Source organism: Meriones unguiculatus, chromosome 8 (genome assembly GCF_030254825.1).
Source record: "Meriones unguiculatus strain TT.TT164.6M chromosome 8, Bangor_MerUng_6.1, whole genome shotgun sequence".
NCBI classification, from domain to species: domain Eukaryota; kingdom Metazoa; phylum Chordata; class Mammalia; order Rodentia; family Muridae; genus Meriones; species Meriones unguiculatus.
This window is the reverse complement of record NC_083356.1, coordinates 100,912,776-100,918,741: the sequence shown is the minus strand read 5'-3', so window position 1 is coordinate 100,918,741 and position 5,966 is coordinate 100,912,776. Positions and strand designations below refer to the sequence as shown.

The 5,966-nt window shown below is 36.7% G+C and overlaps 1 non-coding gene across 1 annotated transcript; it reads left to right on the top strand.

The window, feature by feature from the left end:
• The first annotated feature begins 4,896 nt into the window (after positions 1-4,896).
• LOC132656109 (small nucleolar RNA SNORA48) lies at positions 4,897-5,041 on the top strand. The gene has a single exon (XR_009594050.1). It is a non-coding gene; the product is annotated as a small nucleolar RNA SNORA48 (small nucleolar RNA).
• Positions 5,042-5,966: the final 925 nt, after the last annotated feature.

The window sequence follows — 5,966 nt, the reverse complement described above, 5'->3', positions numbered from 1 at the left end:
TGTTAGAACCCAGGAATGGCCAGGGTTCATGAAGAAAATCAGACTTAAGGACTAGGGACCATGCTCTTGAACAAACAAACAAACAAACAAACAAAAACCCTGAAATATACTTGCTAAAAAGACAGCAACCCAAGATTTTTTAGAAATAAAAGTACTTTCTAGTAATTTCTCTGCCTGGTGGAGCTAAAGTTTACAAAGTTAAGAGGAATGCAATGAATTTAGAGTATTTAAAACCTGTCATTTATAAATTCCCATTATTCAATCAGAAATCACCGATCATGAGAGAAGGAAAATATAAGTAACATAGAACAGAAAAGGTTAATAGAAGCAGATCCAAAAACATTTCATTGTTGGAATTAGTGGACTTCAATAACTAAGGATATACCAATAAATATATGAAAAAATAGAGATGGAATGATGGGGTTTGGGGAGAAATAGTGGATCTAAAGAACCAAACAAAAGTTGAATTGAATTGTTTGAATTTTAAACAGTGACTGAATGGGCTTGTCAAAAATGAAACACTATGAAAGAAATACCTTGAATATATGTCAATGGAAATGATTTGAACTGATATGCTGAGAGAAGAAAGATTAAGAAAACAAAGTATTTCAATGGCTTTAAGACAGTATCAGTTAGTATGATATATATATTTATACATATACATATACATATATACATATAAATATATAATAATATATACATATTAATGCATACATATATTATTATATATACATATATCCTATATGTATATTATATATACTTTTATATATGTATAATATATATACATATATGCATGTCAAGAGAAGACAGTTAAATATTCCAGGGAAATCTTAGCAAAAAGTAATTTTTAGTTTGATTGAAAACATCATCCCCACATCCAAGAAGCTTAATAATTCTCAAAATTCAAAAAAACAAAACAAAGCAGAGTCTAAGCTTGTCAGAAAGCACTGAAGATGAAGCCTAAAGAGAAAGCTCTTCTAACCATCAGAGGAAAGAATGGCATAGGTGGAGAAAATTTAAATGTGTGGCAACTAATTTTTAAGTGAAAATCTGAAGCAAGAAAACAATAGAATAACATCTATTTGTTGATGTCAGAAAATGATGTCAATTTAGAAGTCTATATCCTTTGACATATGGGATGAAATTAAGGCTTTTCACAAAAATGAAAGGTGAAGAACTGCTCACAGTCAACAAAGCTATACTTCAAGAAGTTTTGGATTAAGTTTCTTAGGTTTAGGGAAGTAACATCAGAAATGAATTCAGATCAACAAAACAACAAAAACTAGAAAACACTGAAAATAACAACGGTATAAAAACTCCTTCTCTTTCCCGTCCTACCTTTGAGGAACAAGCTGTGTAAGGTGGCACATGCCTGTAATCCCAGCACTTGGGAAGGCAGAGGCAGGTAGATCTGTGTGAATTTGAGGCCAGCCTGGTCTAAGAAGCAAGTCCAGGACACCCAATGCTACACAGAAAAACCTTGTCTCAAAAAAGCAAAACACAAACAAATAGACAAATAAAAAAATTATTAATTAAAAATTGAAGAACATGCTATTAGATATTTAAAACAACACCAAAGGCAACATATCATAGAATTTAAAAGATACAAAAAATAAAGTGTACAGCAATAGTTCAAAGGGCAATAGAGTTAAACACAAATATGAAGCTATGTGAGATGATATGATACTAATTCAAGATACACTGGGATGATTTAAGGATGTATCTTTCAATGGCTACAGGAGCCACTGAAAGGTGAGAAAATGTAACTAAGAAGCCAATGGGTACAATGGAATAGTGTAACATGAAAAGGGGATGAAAGAATGGAAAAAAAACTGAACAGAGGCCTAATAGACAAAAAGTAGCAAGATACTAGTTAAAGTTAACCATATCAATAATTAAATTAAATGTTCCTGGACTACACCCTTCAATTAAAACACAGAGATTACAGACTTGATTTAAAAAAAAAATGTAAAACCCAGGAAAATCTATATACAAGAGGTATACTTTAAGGATAAAGATACAGATAGATCAAAACTAAAAGAGTGGTTCTGGTCTACAGTCTGTCATGAGGTACTTAAAAGTTGTTACTTCATCTAAACAACAACAACAACAAAAACAAATAAAAAGCTGTACAAACTGAAAAAGTAACAAATTTCATCTTTCATTCTTCTCATTCCAAACATAACAGTTGGAGAAAGAGACAGGATGATACAGAAAATCATAATTTACCAGAACTGAAAGTCAGTTCTGTGGAAATCAGTATGGAGGAACCTGTATTGTAGTTAACAGATTTGGAGGTTTCTGAGTGGATAAACTTGAAGGATAAAAACTGATGAATTTTACAGGAGAGGGAAGCTCACATTTGCTTTATTTCCAGATGTCCCACGAAGTTCTCAAAATGAAGATCAGAGAACAGACTCTATAATCTTCCGGTGTGCTGAGAACTCATTTTAAAATGGTAAGGCATTCTCTCCCTCTCGACACACCCAACCTGCTGGGTGAGAGCTAGCTGACATAAGAGAAGATGGATATACCCAACTGCAGCCCTCTCCAGCCTTCTCTATAGAAGCAGGGGAATAATAACGTCCACCCTACATGAGTCATCCTGAATTACTGATGGGGAGGAATAAACGGAAAAACAGATGTGCCTGTAAATTTCACAGCATGGAGGGACAGCCTCACTAAAAATTCTCATCATAGGACTAGAGAGCAAATTTCCTTCCCAAACCACCTTACTAAAAAACCCACTGGCCGCGGCTTCTCTTACTGTATCGTGTCTACCTGTTAACAGAAAGTCACAAGGCATACTGACGGGCAAAACCGACACAGAGAACTGAAAAATACATTAGAGTTAGAGCCACATATGAAATTATCAGATCCGATTTTAAAATAACCACAATTAATAATCCAAGATCTATCATAGACATCGTGCAAGGACAGATAAAGTATTAAGAGATAGAAATTCTCAAAAAAAAAAAAGATAAAAAGTGCTACGTGTTTTCTCAATAAACACAATATCAGAATTGAAGAATGGCTTTGATAATCTTACCAGTAGATTAAATGTGGCTGAAGAAAGCATCCTTGGTATTAAGAATATGACAACAAGAATTCACAAAACTTAGAAAAAAATGGTAAAAAATTGTAGAATAGGATATTCAAGAATTATTTAACAAAAGGTGTAGTTTATATGTCATAGGATTCCAGGAGAAGAGGAGGAGGAGAAGCAGGGAACAGAAGCAATATTTGAAGTAATGATGATTAATATTTCCTCAAATTAACATCAGATGTAAAACCACAGAGGCACAAAACAAACCAAACAGAATATGTCAGAAAAGCAAAACCAAATGCTACATTTAGGAATATGGTATTCCAATCACCGAAGATCAAGGACAAAGAAAAATTCAGAAAGAAGCCAGAGGCGAAAACACTTTATATCTACAGGAGAATAAATGCTCTTTAAATTGTGAGAAACTACACAAAACAGACAAGTATCTGAAGTATTGAGAGAGTTCACCAACATACACACACACACACACACACACACACACACACACACACACACGTCATTTCTGATGACATACATTTCTGATATATACATATATATGTGTGTCATCAGAAATGACGAAGAGCCAGTTACAGTAGCACACACATGTAATTTCAGCATTTGGGAGGCTGAGGCAGAAGGACCTCTAGCTTGAAGTGGGCCTGAGCTCTACAGTGAATAGGCAGTCAGCCCAGCCCATGTTATATACAGAGAACTATTCTCAAGCCACTACCCACCCTCTGATCTCCATGACTACCTTTAAATAGAAAAGGAAAAATGAGAAAGGACTTACTTACTCAAGAAAAAAAAATTCTGGAAACTTGATACAGGTAGGCCTGCCTTGAAGGGAGTATTAAAAAGAAATTCCTCAGAGGAAAAAAAAAAAACAACAAAAAACCAAAAAACAGTAATATAAGTCATGAGCTTAAAGCTTTTGGAGAACAAAGACTGTCAGAGAAGAAATAATATAAGTAAAATATAAACCTTCACTCTTATTATTTTATTTTTAAAAGGTTTTAATTTAGTACTTGAGTGTGTTTCTATGAGTGTATGTCACATTTGTGAGGTACCTGCGAAGAGTGGAAATGGGCATAGGATCCCCTGGAGCTGAAGTTACAGGACTTGAGCTAAGGGTGCTGGGAATCAGTCTGAGCTCCTCTGAAGAGCAGCAATTACTCTAAACTGCTGAGTATTCTAATTTGATCTAAGAAAGCAAAGGCACCAACACATGCTATGTTTAGAACTTATGTGTAAGTGAAGTTAATAACAGGGATCAAGGACAAGAGAGAGCTGTTAGGGCTCTTCTAATATTTGAAGTAGATTTTTACTGACTGCAAATGTACATTGGGAACTCTAAGCAAAATAATAAAGTAGCTTTGAAAACTAAAATTAATTTTCTACAGAAGGAGAGAAATGGAGTCATAAAAAGCTCAATAAAAACTACAAAAGGAAAAAAGAATATAAAACAAAATAGAAAAAAACAAGCACTAAAGAACAACAATAATAAACATGGTATATATTAATCCAAACATACCATTAATCATATAAAGTTTTATAGTATTTTTATATTTATAAATGTATGAATATTCTTATTAATATATTATTAATCACTAAGATTAAAATGTATTCATTTCAGTAATTTAAATTAATTGCATATTATTTATATTAAATAAAGTTAAGTAATTTAATAAAAATAAATTATATTAATATTAAAACATTATCAGGGTGTATAAAAAACAACATTCAACTACTCATAATTTATAATGAACATATCTTAAATGTAAAGATATGTGTAGATTAAGATCAAGAGAATGGAGAAAGATACCATAATAAAACTAATAAAAGAAAGTGTTTACCCTTTGACAATGGTCAAAGAGACACCTTGTTGGTGGTATTGTTCTTATATCAGTTAGGGACAGAGCAGATAGCAGGCCTTTGTTCATCCTAGCTTGATGTCTGGCTTAGTGGCCAAAGCTGTCTTATGCCTAGGACACATAAAAATCAAATCAAATCCAGGCAGCACAACACAAGAGGAGGAAGACAGTCAGAGACCTGTCTTCTGCCACGCTACCCATAGACCTACTCTCAGGTGCACAGCACAGGAGGGCCAGGCTGTAGACACCAGGCTTGCTGCCACACCACCCCAGGAACCCACCAGCCTCGGGAGAGCCACCACAATGTATGCCACCACATATGGTGAGTGGCAGAGGTGGAGAAGTGATCCTACCCCTTTCCACCTCCAGCAGTCAGAAAAGCTGCCCTGTCACAGGGTCGTGAGTGCGGGAGAGCTATCCCTGCCCCTCACCAGCTGCAGCACTCCTAGGGAGACAGCACAGCAGAGCTAACCCTGGTGGTGGGGTCGCAAGCAAGCCGCTCGAGGATGTGAGCTGCTGCCCACTCTGCTGCCATGAGGTGTGGCCTGGGTATGTGTTGAGCGTTGCCATCTGTCCCTTGCCACTTGCCACCTGAGGCAGTCGGGAGAGCTGGGTCATGAGTGTATGTGAGCTGGCTCTGCCCCTTACCAGCTACAGCACTTGAGAGACTGGGCCCAGAACCTTGACCGGGCAGTACAGTGGAGCTGGCTCTGGTGGCGTGGGTGCAGGTGAGCCAGCCCTGAGGGGATGTAAGCAGGTAGAGCTGACCCTGCCTTCTGCTGATGGCGGCGTTGGGTAGCCTAGCTGCAGCACTGCTGAAGAGCTCACCCTGGTGATGGGGATAAGGGAGAGCTGGCAGGCTGACCAGCTCAGCCTCCACCCAGGCCCAGATCCAGGGCTCTAAGTGGGGTCTGAATTGGCCCACTCCAAAATCTGTATCATCTGCAAATGATTGAGACACATGAATGATTGGGATCAACAGTCTTACTGATCCAAAACTGTAAGATCTCCACAACACAGAGCAACAACAGGATAACTAGGAGAAGTCC